We start from the raw sequence: 14,651 nt of genomic DNA, 5'->3' as shown, positions 1-14,651 counted from the left end.
GTTTTCATTTTCTGGACCCAGGAGTGTCCTGCCTGGAGGGTGTCATGGTAACTGCTAATGACCTGTTTCTGCAGCGTGGGTATGGGGAGGTAAAGCCGATCAAAGTGATAGGGGAAGCCGTCCTTTAGACTGTGTCAAGGATTTGCGTCTGCCAATGCCTGCAGTTCCTCGGATGATAGCAAGTGCCAGGTGTCATTGTGTAACCTACACACACTCTGTAGCATTTTGTCATTTCACCCCACAATCTTTTCAGCGGATATGATGGGGGGCAGTTGTGGAACTGCATGCACTTTGTAGTATCAGTAATCCACAATCCAGCCCGAGAATGCGGGGCTCGTGGCGAGGCCAGGCAAGCACGAACGGACAGCTGATGAAGCACGTCATAGTGCGAGGACGGCGGAGACGTGGAACGGGCGGAGATTCAATTGCCAACGGGAGACGCTCGTGAGCTGGTGGAGCCCGATAACAGAGAACTACTTATTTCCCCCATGTAATCATAATAAATATATATATGTAAGTCATACCGTGTTACGCGCCTTAATCACTTCAAGTGGCGACGAGGATTCGGGCTCCACCGCCTCCTTTCATCTGCGCCTACAGCTCGTGGAGAACACTTCATGGGAAACCGGGCCACTCCGCTCCGTTCCCCGAGCGTGGCAGTGGCCCAGTGATGATGATGGCCGCTCCGTTCCTGCGAACGTAGCAGCGGCCACCGTATTAATCCATCCGCCTGCCGAGCTCACATCAGCCAAGTAAGTGCCTTCGTTGTTTCTGTGCGAAACAGTCCAGGAGCAAACCCCGCCCACTCAGCCAGCCCACAGCCGTGTACACGGATATTGCTACCGTATATCATGTTATAGATGGGCACATGAACACTGTTTGGCACATTACACTTAACAGTGTGGCAAATGGAAATACAATTAAGACTATAAATAATACATTGTGAGGGGAAACACTGAAGTGGAATGTGAACTATAATAATAATAATAACAAAGCCAAGTCTTAAGGGATTGTTCAAAATGGCATTCAGTGGTGTTCCGCCTCCCATGTTCTTTTTGACGGATGTAGGGGAACCCTCAATACCGTGGAAGAGATGGATTAAAGCCTTTGAACACTATGCAGGAGTGGTGTGTGGTCCAAATTGTAGTATAGAGAAAAGAAAATCTCTTCTGCTACACTGCTTGGGACCAGCTGGGCAAGAAAAATTCGAAGATTTACCTGAACTATTGCCTGAAGAGAGTGCGGATTTAAATGACTATGAATGTTCAGTGAAGAAAATGGGCAAACACTATGAAAAGAAATTAAGCACTATTCTAGAACGGTACAAATTTGGAAAGAAAGTTCAAGAGGAGGGTGAAAGTGTAGAACAGTACATAACTAATTTAAGAAAATTAGCCAGAGCATGCAAATTCAATGCACAATTGGATGAGAGACTACGAGACCAATTCATGTTAGAATGCAGAAGCAGCAAAGTGAGGGAAAAGTTATGGGCTGAAGATGATCCACCTCTTGACACAGTTCTGAGGATAGCCAAAGAAGTTGAACATACGGAAAAATGTGTTCAGGAACTGGAGAACAGGATGCAGTCTGTAGAAATCAAACAGGAAACTCCAAAGAATAATAATACGATGAACATAAATAAAAGCAATGAATCAATAGCCCAGGTGATGGACGCATCTGACAGCAGAGACAAACCAGGAAGACCTCGTAAAGCATTGTGGAATGAAAATAGAAGGCGCAGAGGTGGACCCAGAGTAAATGAGAAGAGAAGAAGTCCACGCAGACAAGGAGGCAATCCACGAAGAAGAATTGATGGGAGATGTTTTAGATGTGACAGTACTGAACATTGGGCTGATAATCCTGAATGCCCAGCTTTGAAAATTATATGTGGCAAATGCAAGGGCAAGGGCCACTATGCCAGATGTTGCAAAGCATCAAATACTACCATGAATTGGATTGGCAGTGATAATGATAGCAATATTGATGATGATGAATGTGTTTTTGCTATATCCGATGAAGAACAGGAGGAAGAAATGGAAAGCCCTAAAGCCATGGTGTGTATAGATGGGGTGAATATGCACATGATGGTTGATTCTGGTGCCAAATATACACTTATACCACAGGAGATGTGGGACAGAAAGAAACATGAATATTTACATGAACCTGACATTCGACCCAGAGCCTATGGTGGAATTAAAATAGATATCATCGGATGGTTTTGGGGTTCACTCAAATTTAAGAACAGGAGAGCGAATGGGAAGATTTACATTACAAAATCTGGGAGAATTCCTTTATTAAGCTGGACTCATCAGAGCAAACTCAGAGTAAAATTGGACGCCAATGCTGATGAGTCAGTGATGAATATCGAAAATGACGAAACAAGGAAACACGGAACACATGAGAAAAGGGAGGAAATGATGAAGAAAGTTTTCAAGAATGAAATTGGATGTTTACGTGGATATTCACATAAAATGAGGAAGAAACCAGGATGTGTTCCGGTGGCGCAGAAATTACGGAATGTTCCTTTTTCTATGAGGGAAGAAGTCAAGAAAGAAATAAAAAATTTAGTCGACCAAGGAGTCATAGAAAGCATTGATGCCAGTGAATGGGTGTCCCCGTTGGTTGGTTTAAGGAAGAAATCTGGAAAGTTGAGAATATGTGTTGACATGCGTGAGCTGAATAAATGTGTAATTCCCGACAGACACCCACTTCCAAATATTCATGAAATAGTTTCCACGATTGGTCCATCGAAGCATTTCTCCACCCTTGATTTAACTTCGGCATACCATCAGGTGAATCTACATAAGGAATCCAGAGGCATGACAGCGTTAATTACGCCAGACGGTCTATATCAGTATAAGAGACTACCGTTTGGGCTTATATCAGCTGCATCTGTCTTCCAGAAGGTCATGCATAAACTGTTTGAAGGAGACCATGGTGTTATATGTTCCCAGGATGATATTTTGATACATGCTACCAACCAAGAAACACATGACGAGAAAATACAACAGGTATTTAAGAAACTGTATGAAGCGGGAATGACTCTTAGTAAGGAAAAATGCAAGATAAATTGTGATGTAATTGAATATTTAGGACATACTATATCAGCAGAGGGAGTAAGACCCAAGAAACAACTGTTAGAAGCAATAGAAAACATGCCAAGGCCCAAATCCAAAGAAGAAGTACGCACATTCATCGGCATGGCCGAATACTATTCAAAATTCATGCGTGATTTTGCTACACAAACTGTCCCTCTACGCGAACTATTGAAGAAGAAAACATTTGCATGGGATACAGAATGTGAAGAAGAATTTAAATGGATAAAAATGAATTGAATAAGGCACCATCGTTGAGGAATTTCAAGAGTGGAAAGAAGACCGTTATCACGACAGATGCCAGTAATGTAGGCCTTGGTGCAGTCGTCACACAAGAAAATGATGGTAAAGAGAGGTTGATAGCCTTTGCTTCCAGATTGCTGAAGGGAGCTGAAAAAACATATGCAGCCATTGAAAAAGAGATGTTGGCCATTAAATGGGCGGCAGAGAAGTTTCGGAACTTCATTTGGGGTACAGAGGTGGAGTTTCGCACAGACCACAAACCATTAGTCCATGTCATAATGAGTAAGGGTTTGGACAATGTCTCGAATCGTATGAAAAGATGGGTCGTACTTCTACAAGAGTACAACTGTGTGGTGAAGTATGTACCAGGCACGAAAAATCGTGCTGCGGATTGTCTCTCAAGGCTCACAAATGTCTCGGAAGTAGATGACGGTGAAGATATGGAATCTGAGGTTGTGTTAAATATTGAAGAACTATCTATATCGGAGAAAGAATGGAATGAAGCAGAGGAATTGGATGAAACATTCAATAAGTTGAAACGCATCATTATAAGTGGTAGTTCATTGACCAAGGCCAAGTATGAAGAAAATGGGCTTTTGGAATATTGGAAAGTTGCGAATGAACTGAAGGTAGAAAATAATAGACTTATGAGGAGTGACAGAATTATTCCACCTGTAAGCCTACGCCGGAAGATCATTGAGTGAGGTCATGAGGGCCGCCAGGGAATTGTAAAGACGAAGAGAAGAATACGAGATGAATTCTGGTGGCCAGGATATGATCTACAGGCTGAAAGAGTCATACGTGACTGTATCCTTTGCAAAGAGAGTGATAAGGGATGTGTGAGTGAGAAATACCCCATGGTAATTACTGAACTTCCAGGTAACATTTGGGAAGACCTGGGTATGGACATAATAGGTCCAATTCACATTGAGGGAAAACAACAGTATTGTATAGTGATTATTGATCTTTTGAATAGATGGGTTGAAGTCATGATTAAACCATGCATGACTGCAAAAATGGTAGTTGATTTCTTAAAAGAAGTATGTGGAAGGGAAGGGTTACCCAAAAGCATACTAACAGACAATGGAGTTCAATTCCGTTCAAAAGAAATGCGAACATTTTGTGTGGAAAACTCCATTGTACCCAAGAGAAGCGCCATATATCACCCACAGACTAACAGAGTAGTCGAACGGTTTAACAGAGTGCTTAAAGATGCTGTGAGATGGGCTTGGGCAAACGGTATGAAATGGGAAGAAGCTGTTAAACAAAAGATTAATGCACACCGTTTCACAACACACTGTACGACAGGCCTGTCGCCGTTTGAGATGAGTAGAGGTAGGAAAGCTAACACTAAGTTAACACCATCATGGTTAAAAAGAATGACTGTGTTAAGGAAGGATTTCGGAGATGCATGTCAGAACATCAGAGTTATGCAATTAAGAAACAAAAAAAGTCATGATGTGTCTGTAAGTACTAAAAGAAAAAAAAGAAGACCACCATTGATGGTTGGGGGACTAGTGAGAATCAAACTTCCACCCGTATTGAGAAATGGTCCATGTAAATGGTCCAAGCCAGTTGGGGTCGTAGAAGTGTTTAAACATGCGGTGAGGGTTGAAGATGGAAGAGTCTAGAATATGGAGAGAGTGTGTGTGTGGGATACTCCTGTGGGGGATGCATCAATGCATGGTAGTCGAGGAGAGTTAAGAGAGAGAACGAATGCAAATGGTACCAATGATGTTGAAGAATATCACAGAGATGTAACACAAGAGATAGACTCATCAATGGTTTCCTTGCCAAAACCTAAAACAGATATCTTGCGCACATCAAGAAGAGGGAGAGTCATTCATCATCCCTGCAGACTGAAAGACTTTGTGTGTGAACAATGAGCCCAATACAATTTGTAAAGGGACAGACTAGTTGTGTTTTCGAATGTTTAAGAAGGGGAGATGTGTAGTATCAGTAATCCACAATCCAGCCTGAGAATGCGGGGCTCGTGGCGAGGCCAGGCAAGCACGAACGGACAGCTGATGAAGCACGTCATAGTGCGAGGACGGCGGAGAAGTGGAACGGGCGGAGATTCAATTGCCAACGGGAGACGCTCGTGAGCTGGTGGAGCCCGATAACAGAGAACTACTTATTTCCCCCATGTAATCATAATAAATATATATATGTAAGTCATACCGTGTTACGCACCTTAATCACTTCACACTTGCTCCTCTTCTTCTTCACGCAAGCCCATCTAGGAGAGTGTGTCGACTTTTCTGTTGTGAACCCCGGGGTGGTAGGTTATGATAAAATTGAACTCAGCAAAGAAGAGAGCCCAAAAAAATTGGCACGCAGACAGGGCCCATGCGGACTTTAAGAATTGCAGATTGCGGTGGTCTGTGAAAACAGTGGTAGTGAGTTTGGCTCCGAGCATGTGGTGTCTCCACTCCTTGAAGGCTGCATTTATAGACAAAAGTTTCTTGTTGGAGATGGAGTCATTCACTTCTGGTGGGGAAAACGTCTTGGACCAGAAGGCGACCGGGTGGAGGACACCCTTTCTGGGAGCGTTGCGACAATACCACACCAATGGGGACATAGAGGCATTGGTTTCTACCATGTACGGCTGTTTCAGATTGGTGTGTAGCGGCACCGGAGCCGTGGTGAAACAAGCCTGCAAGGCAGTAAAGGCTTGCTCAGCTTCTTGGCTGCAAGCAAATACCTTTTTTTTGTAGCAGTGGGGTGATGGGGTGTACAACTTCTGAGAATCAAGGGATAAGGCACTTATAAAAGATTGCACAGCCCAAACAACTCTGGACGGCTTTGACCGATGTTGGAGAGGGTGATTGAAGAATGGCTTGCACCTTTTTGCTGTCCATGATGATTACCATTAGGGGTGAAGTAGAAACCTAGGAATTCCACCCTTTGTGCACAGAAGAAGTATTTTTCCAGCTTTGCAAACAGGTGATGTTGTCGCAGTCATTCCAGTAGGGCTCATACGTGCCCGACATGCTCGTAGATGGTTTGGGAATAGACCTATTTAGATTTTGTCTATTTAGATAATGGCACACACATCTTGTAGTTCTCGTAGCACATCCTTAATGAAGTACTGGAAGGCAGACAGGGCCTTGCACAGTCGAAAGGGCATGACAGGGCAGTCATAAAATCCATACTTGGTGCAGAATGCTGTTGTCAATTCATCCCCCTCCTTGACACACATGAGATGATAGGCTCACGTAGGTCGAATTTCATGTAGAGGGTTGCATCCTTCACCTGGTCTAAGAATACTGCAATACGGGAAACAGATAACCATTCTTCACGGTCACTCAGTTCAGGGCCCAAAAGCCAATGCACGCCCATAGGTCCCCTTCCTTTTTCGCGACAAAAAACAGCAGTGAGGCTGCCAGGAATTTGGATGCTCTAATAAATCAGTTAGCCAAGTACTGGTCCAGATATGGCCGTAAGTGCTTATTTTCAGGGCCCCTAAGGGCATAGATGCAACTACTGCAGATCTGTACTCCAGGTGCTAAGTCAAGCTGACAGTCGTACGGGCGGTGAAGTGATAACGTCTTAACTTGCTGTTTATGGAAGACATCCTTAAAATCCTGGTCCTCACTAAGTAATTCATCCCCAGCGTTTGGCTTCCCAGAGGACACATGTTTGATGGGAGCATCTGAGTTGTGGTCTTGGGTATAAATGGGATAGCAGGTTTCCCAACAAGGCAGCTCAAAGGTAAGGTTCAGTTTTTCTTCCAATCGATCCTGGGAGTGTGCAGCTCAAGCCAAGGGACACCTAAGATTACCTGAAATTGAGGGGCTCTGCTTAAATCAAAGGAATTTTTTCCCCATAACCGTCATGACAGAGCAGGGTGAGGTTTTCTGTACAGGTAGTCACGGGTCCCAATTCTAGGTGAGTCCCTTCTACTGCCCTCACATTTTCTGGGAAGGCCTTGGAACAGGTAGGTATGCATTTGGGATGCTACGTCTATGTCCATGTAGTTTTCCATGGCTCTGCAGTTAATATAGGCTTCAACTCTGAACATCTTCTGAGTCTGGTTCTGGAGGACCATGGTAATGGGAAAAACAAAATGGTAGGCCTGTGCCATCTTTTGGCTCGACAAACTGGCCTCTATGCTTGGTGGGCTCCCTCGTTTCCCAATAGAGCCCTTAGTCGTTCACCCTCAAGTACCCCCACAGCCTTCCACTGTAGTTTTGCTGGACAATCCTACAGGAAGTGACCAGCTTTTCCACAGTGCAAACAGAGCTGCTAATGTCGATGCTGTTCCTGTTCATCCTTTGTAAGAGGTCCCTGAGCACCTCCCAATCGCATAGGTTCTGTTGGGGACTCGCCACTGCGGTGCTTGGAAGGTTCTGTAGGGTGAATATAGACAGGGATTGAGTTATAATGGGCATGATCCAATCTCCTTGTCCATAGACGTTTGTCCAGTTGTACCACCAGGTCGATGAAGTATGGACAATGTTCTGGTGGGATTATGATTTGAGACAACACATCTTTCAACTCCCCTTGCTACCCTGAGTGGAACAACATGGTGCATTTCTCCTCTGGCCAATTGGTCTCTGCTACTGGTGATGTAGGCTAGAAGGTCTTGGAACACTTGTTTTAAGTACAACAACTCATTATCTAGTGTCTGGGCTTGGGACTTCCATGCAAACAACTTCTCCAGCTTCACTTAGAAACCCGGGAAATTGCATAGTATAGGGTCATCCGTTTCTATTAGCGGTATGGACCAGTTGGTTGCATGCCCGGCCAAGGTATGAAAGAACAAAGGCTACCTTGGTGTCATCATTGGACAAGGCCCCTGGTCTGCACAGGAAATGCAGTTTGCACTGGTTCATAAAGATTGCATATTTATGTGGGTCGCCTAGAAACCATTCCAATGGTGCCAGAAGGACTGGGATTGGTGTGAACACATGGATGGGGTGGTGGTCTGAGCCCACAGTGGGCGTGATGTAATCACTAGGCAAGGGGGCTTGCCCGGCTTGGACTTGGTTAAAATGAGCCGCAAAATGTTCAGTCCTCTACCTGTTTGCCATCAACTCTCTTTGTAAAGCATACGTTTCAGACCTATTGTACTTCAACCCTGAGCTCCCCCAGCAGCCTAAACAGGGCATTCACATCCAAATACTCCATGATGCCCAGGCAAGATTTAGAAAGACCAGAGAAAATCCAAATTGAACAAGGGAATATAGGCCTAGGTCAAATGGCATTTGACGAGGATGGTATGTACCAAAGAATCATAACATTAAAGACCTATAGAGCACCAGGACCGGATAACCTTCCAAATATTGTGATCAAAATGGATCCCTTGCTGTGGGCAAAGTTTTTATATCAGGCCTTTAATGTCATTGTAAAGAGTGGCACTCGCCCGGAAAGCTGGTGACCCTCTATTCTCATACCAGTATATAAGAAAGGATCAAGAGCCAATCCGAGGAATTTTGGACTACTGTCGGTGCTGGACACCAGTAGCAAAATGTTTGCGAAAATACTCTTAAATAACTTAATAAGTGATGTGAGGATAGAGGATTGCTTGACATGACTCAAACAGGCTTTGGTAGTGGTTGCAATACCACGCATAGCATTTGGCCCATGCAGTTAATGTGTCATGAACTTCAGAACACACCCCTTTTGGACCTCCTGGTCCTTGTCTCAATGGGGCTTGCATTCTCTAATACTCCCAACATGGTCGCCCAGCGCTAAGACCCTTTCTCGCTCCATGCGCTGGACGTAACGTTCTCTATTTATAGACCACGCGTCTCAATGATATTGCAAGTAGCCATCAGACATGTGATCCGTAGCTCGCAGTATTCTTTCTCTGTCCTTGTGCACCTACCCGCTCATTGCCCCTTCCTTTCTTCCTGTTTCCTGGACTCGTGTGCTAGTTGCACTCATCCTAGATCCTTGGATTCCTGGATTCCGCGTTCCCGGAACTGAACGCGCCCTGGAGTCGGAAGAGACTCAAGCAGCCTTAGCTAAAACCAGGACCGTCTGTAAGCAGGCAGCAACCAAGGACTCCATCAAAGAACTGACCCAGGTGAGCAGGGGGGAACTCCTTGACATAATGCTAATGCAGACTAAGAAAATGTCAGGTACTCGATTATATGTATTTTATGTGGACTACACATGTGCGTTTCACTGGGTCAATAGAGTACACTTATGGGAAAAGTTAGTTTCTTGGGGCATTGATCAGACACGCATTTTATCAAGGAATTGTTTACCGGCACTAAGGTCATAGTAACAACAACTCAAGCAGTAACACTCACCCAACCAATAGATACAAACTTTTTTTTTTTTTTTTTATTTAGTTCGTTACGAACTTTTAAAAATAGATACATTTTTTTAGAATATGTTTCAAACTCATACCTTCAGCTTAGATTGACAATAATAAAAGAAAAAGGAGGAAGAAAATACAAGAAAAGGAGAGAGAAAGGAAACGAAAAGAAAGATAAAACTACAGAGCAGAGCAGAGGGGAACCATAACAACATTAAAACCGTAACAGAGGATGAGCAGAAACAACTTATTAAAAACAACACACATGTGGGGTAAATCTATTGACCATATTATGTTCTGTACGTCTAATATTAATATTAAGTTGGTGACTCAATTATTCAAGTGTCTCTAGAGAGATAGATAGACTGTATTCTTTCTAATTGTTTTAGTATCTATATGTGCTACGTAACAGGTGACTGTAGCATCTGCAGTTCCAATTTCTCTAGAAATAATGTTAGAGGAATGACAAGTTTAAAGTCCGAGCCTATGGAGAGCACATTCCACCAATCTTCACCATCTAAGGTCGGCCTCTTGTGAATTTCAGAACCCAGAAAAGCCGTTCTTAGACCTCTTAGATCTTCACAAAAGAGGACTAGATGTTTCAGCGTTTCTTTCTTTTTTTTTTACAGAATCTGCAATCCTCGGCAGCGTCTTTAATTTCACTTTGTATCTTTAAAATTGGTTTAGTTTTGTACAAGTTCATCCGAAATTTAAGATAGTAGGATCTTCTTTTACGACATGGAAATAGTTGGAGGTATTTTGGCAAGGTGTTATAAGCCCTTTCTTCCGTTGCATTTTCATTCATGCATCTGTGTGTTGCTCGTTTATCCTGATTTTCACACCAATCTTGCTCCCACAGTTTTTTTTTAACGGCATCCGGGTTCTTTAGAAGTGTATCTTGGTCGGTTTGTAGCTTAGAAAGGATGTTCTTGCCAGATTGTTTCCACATTTGGAGAACGGATGCTTTAGATGAACCATCGTCACTTCGGAGGATTCTATATTGTGGTAGGTCATCTGCTCCCAGGACCTTCCTATAGATTGACAGCATGTTCCACGTTACCTTTGCATTGATTGAGGTTAATCCAAGTTCGTAACGAATGCAAGCTGTTGGAGTCCCCCTTGGCAATGATAGTACCTTTCCCCAGAAGAAATTCTCACACCAGGACCAAGGCTGTGTACTTGCCCTGGGTTATATAATCTATATTTGAGTGATCTATGTAATGCTTTCCAAGATAGTGGTAATTTGCCGCCTAAATTAGCCAACCTACCTGTGACCTCTCTGTGCTATGGTGATGATACTGTCCTAAGGACCAACCCCCTCTGGGTCTCCAGCGATCTATGGTCTGTTTGGAAAATTATGCAAAGGATAATGTATTAAATATCAACCAAAATAAGACAAAGGTTGCGATTCTGGGAGGAAAAAAAGAAATAATCTCAAATTTAGCTTTTATCTCAGAGGGGCTAAACTTGATGTAGTGAATTTGTATGTCTAGTTGTAATGTCATATTTTCTCACAATCTAGTAACCATCCATAGAAGGGGCTAGCACAGATGAACATCTAGGTTATCAAAAATGTTGTGAATAGGAGTTGTGGGGGTAGTATTGAGGCTTTGAGAGAGGCTTATGTGAAAAGTAGGGTGCTAGCAATAATGTACGCCCTGGACACTCTTCCAGAGAAACATGTATTCTCGTTAGGCCAATTGGAAGGGTGACTACTTCGATCTATGTTAGGAGTACCCCAGATGGTCCCGTTCGGATCCTTGTACCTCGAGCTGGGCCTGACATCCCTGAGAACATGTGGGAATACTGCCAGATGCATGTTACATATAAGAACAGTCCATAAAGTAGATGAAGCCCATACATTGAGGAATACCTTGGTAGAACATGTGATTCAGATAACAGCCAGACCAAGGGGAACTCAGGTAAATCTGGCACATAGTGAACTAAGTATCACCACACAACAGCACTTTAATGTTTTAGGTATTCCTCTGACTGATGTAGAACACACAGCATTTTAAGGCAAAGTTTAAACTGTAGTCAGCATGTAGTGATAAGGAGGAAAATATTGAACAACTAACCAAGAAAAAGAGGCATGATGATGAATATGTAAACTAGAGTATTTCATTAAATTCCCCTCTGAGTTACCTTATTAAGTGGTCTAATGTAAAATTACGAAGATATATCTTATATCTGCCTATGGATATACTACCAGTGCAAGAACATCTTGGCAAGTGGAACGGGATACCAAGAGATACATGTAAATGTAGGCTATGCTGTGCACAAATAGAAACAGCACGACATAGTCTTACTGGCTGCAACGTTCTTCTTCTCCAGTATAAGAAAGGATATAGCAGATTTCATAATTCTTGAAAATGGTTACCGCACAGACCAATTTTGTTCAGCTGTCTTTATGGGGAATTCTCTTGTTATTACTGCTCCCTCATTCCACATATGGAAGCAATTTTTGGTTTATATAATATTCTTATGATGGAATGATAACTGGCTTATAGATTAATTATTGAACATAGGTAGGGGTTTGATTTGATTGATTTACAGTGAATTTAATGATTGTTTTTAATTGGAAATGTTTATCTTTTTTAAATGGATGACATATATTGTTAAGAGATTTGAATAAATGTATTATGTGTCTTAAAATATTATGAAATGTGTACACGCACAAGGCATGTAATTTGCTACAAACACTAAATACAAACAAATAAAAAAAAATAATGTAACAGCCAGCAGAAACATTTTCATGCAGTGACATGCTGGCGTATATTGGGCTCATCCAGCAAGCTAATGGATTCCAGTGCCACTACTGGCACAGAGTCTGCATATCAGCATGAAAGTTCTTACAGCTAAATCAAATCAGTGGCAATGCTGACATGTATTGTAGGCTTGGTATCACACATTTTTTTTATTGTGGACATGATGGGCATATTCTGTGGGCACAGTGATCATGAAAGTGCCTTGTAAAATATTGCTGTTGGGAAGATGGCACCTATTAGATTTTTTTTATATGTTACCCTACAGACATAATTGCAAGTTATATGGCTTTCTGCCTAACCTTTCACAGAAATTGTAATGTAAAAGATTATAGGTCAAATGCTCGAATGCATTTGATCGAATGACAATATGCTCGAGTCAATTTGACCGAAAAAAAGGGTCGAATTTTTTCTTTTTTTGGGGGGGTATACTAACCTACTTCCAACAAGAGAAGTTCAGGGGAAATGGAGCAAAAATAAAAGTGCAAATAGCGACTGCAGATTCTGTCAAACAATAGGAAAAACAGAAACTCTCTATCATGTGATTATGGAATGCGAGGCACTAAATCTAAAAAGACTGCTCGCAGCGACAAATATCTTAGTGCCACAGTAGAAATGAAAAAAGAAGAAAGATGGAGTCAAAACTTGATGGGAAATAATAGCAAGATGGTTGCAACCATAGTTCACTTCTGGGAAACTATTATGCTAGAAAACAGTAACAGTAATGAAGAAGTATAAGACAAAGATGTTACCGTTTTTTATAAGGAAAACAATGTAGATTGAATGTGAATTATAAATTTAAGGTTTAAGATGTAAACCAAATGCATTTTAATAAAAATATATATATATATATATATATATATATATATATATATATATATATATATATATATATATATATATATATATATACTTTAAAAAAAAATCAACCTTTTTGTTTTCTGTCAAATTGACTCGAACATTTTGTCATTCGATCAAATGCATTCGAACATTTGGCCGGACGCCAATGTAAAATCCACCTTTTCAACCCACCATGTTATATAACCTGTCTCAGGGAGGGAGCCCCCAAAGTCCCCAGCATGGTCCCAGCTCTATCACTAGGTTAGGTTGTGTACACTTATTTGAGGGGAAATATTTCTGTAACTTCGCAAGCCGGGTAGGGAGGGGGGGGGTTTGGGAACACCAGCCACCACTGATCTTGAGTCATTTCAAATGGAGGTGCTCCCTTATGACCTCCCCGCCCCCTTGAACCAATAGCTGTCTCTGCCATTAGACTGACTCAGGCTGCTTCAACGCTGTTCATATCGCGTGGGGGTCATGGATTCTGGAGTGTTGGCAGCACTGACCATGCTACAGCAATCAGAAGGTAAGGTGGTTAATACATCTATCTACCCCCACTGTGTGACACCTGCCCCTTTCCTCAAAGTATGCAGGCTTCATTGCAAGGCAGGACGGTGCAAAGATGTATCAAAATCAAAGGAAGGCCACCTGTTTGGGTTCCCATTTCCTTATAGTGGAGCTTGTTTTAATGTTTTTGGCACCATAAAAGTAAATTCTGGATCCCCTCGTTGTCTACTCCAGGCAGCCATCCTCAAGTAACCTTATTGTTGCACCAGCCCTGGGCATAGCATCTCCCGCAGTCACGCATTCATAAACGGGAGCGACTTGTCCATTGTGGCCGACCTTCAGCACATTAGATAACATAACAGGTGTATCTGTAGAGCACATGCTCGCTCCAGAGGGGTATCTGGCGCTATTGACAGATAACAGATGTTTATTGTTATCCAACTTAATAGTACTCATGTTATTGACCACAGAAGGACGAAGGGCTGAGTGGATCTGCCGGGATTGTGGCCGGCCTTCAGCACCTTGTGATCTGAGTGCTCAGAGGCACATGGTAAAACCTCTACTTGGCCTGCTGCTTGTTCCCGCATCGGAGATGGTAACAAGCACCGTTGACTGGGCTGGGCAGGACACCTTCCCTAGAGCACCCTGTGCTTTCTGAAAGGGTATATTCTGGGAGGATGGGTTGCACATGCCTGCCCACAGTGTCAAGGCAGATCTGGTGGCGGGCTTGATCTTAATGCCTAGCACATGACAATAAACAGAAGGACAACTCTCTCAGCAGCTGCTGGTGATCTTCTTCGACAGTCACAGCAGCAGCAGCGACTCTCTACCACAAGTGGTTGAAGCAGCAAAGCAGGGAGGGCAGGGGTACCTAGCAAGGGGGTGTGGGTCATCTTCCCTCTGGCAGACTGCACCTGTGGCCAGATCAGG

This window comes from Ambystoma mexicanum, chromosome 1p (assembly GCF_040938575.1).
Source record: "Ambystoma mexicanum isolate Mex_15411 chromosome 1p, UKY_AmexF1_1, whole genome shotgun sequence".
Taxonomy (NCBI): domain Eukaryota; kingdom Metazoa; phylum Chordata; class Amphibia; order Caudata; family Ambystomatidae; genus Ambystoma; species Ambystoma mexicanum.
Note: the sequence above shows the minus strand (reverse complement) of the source record.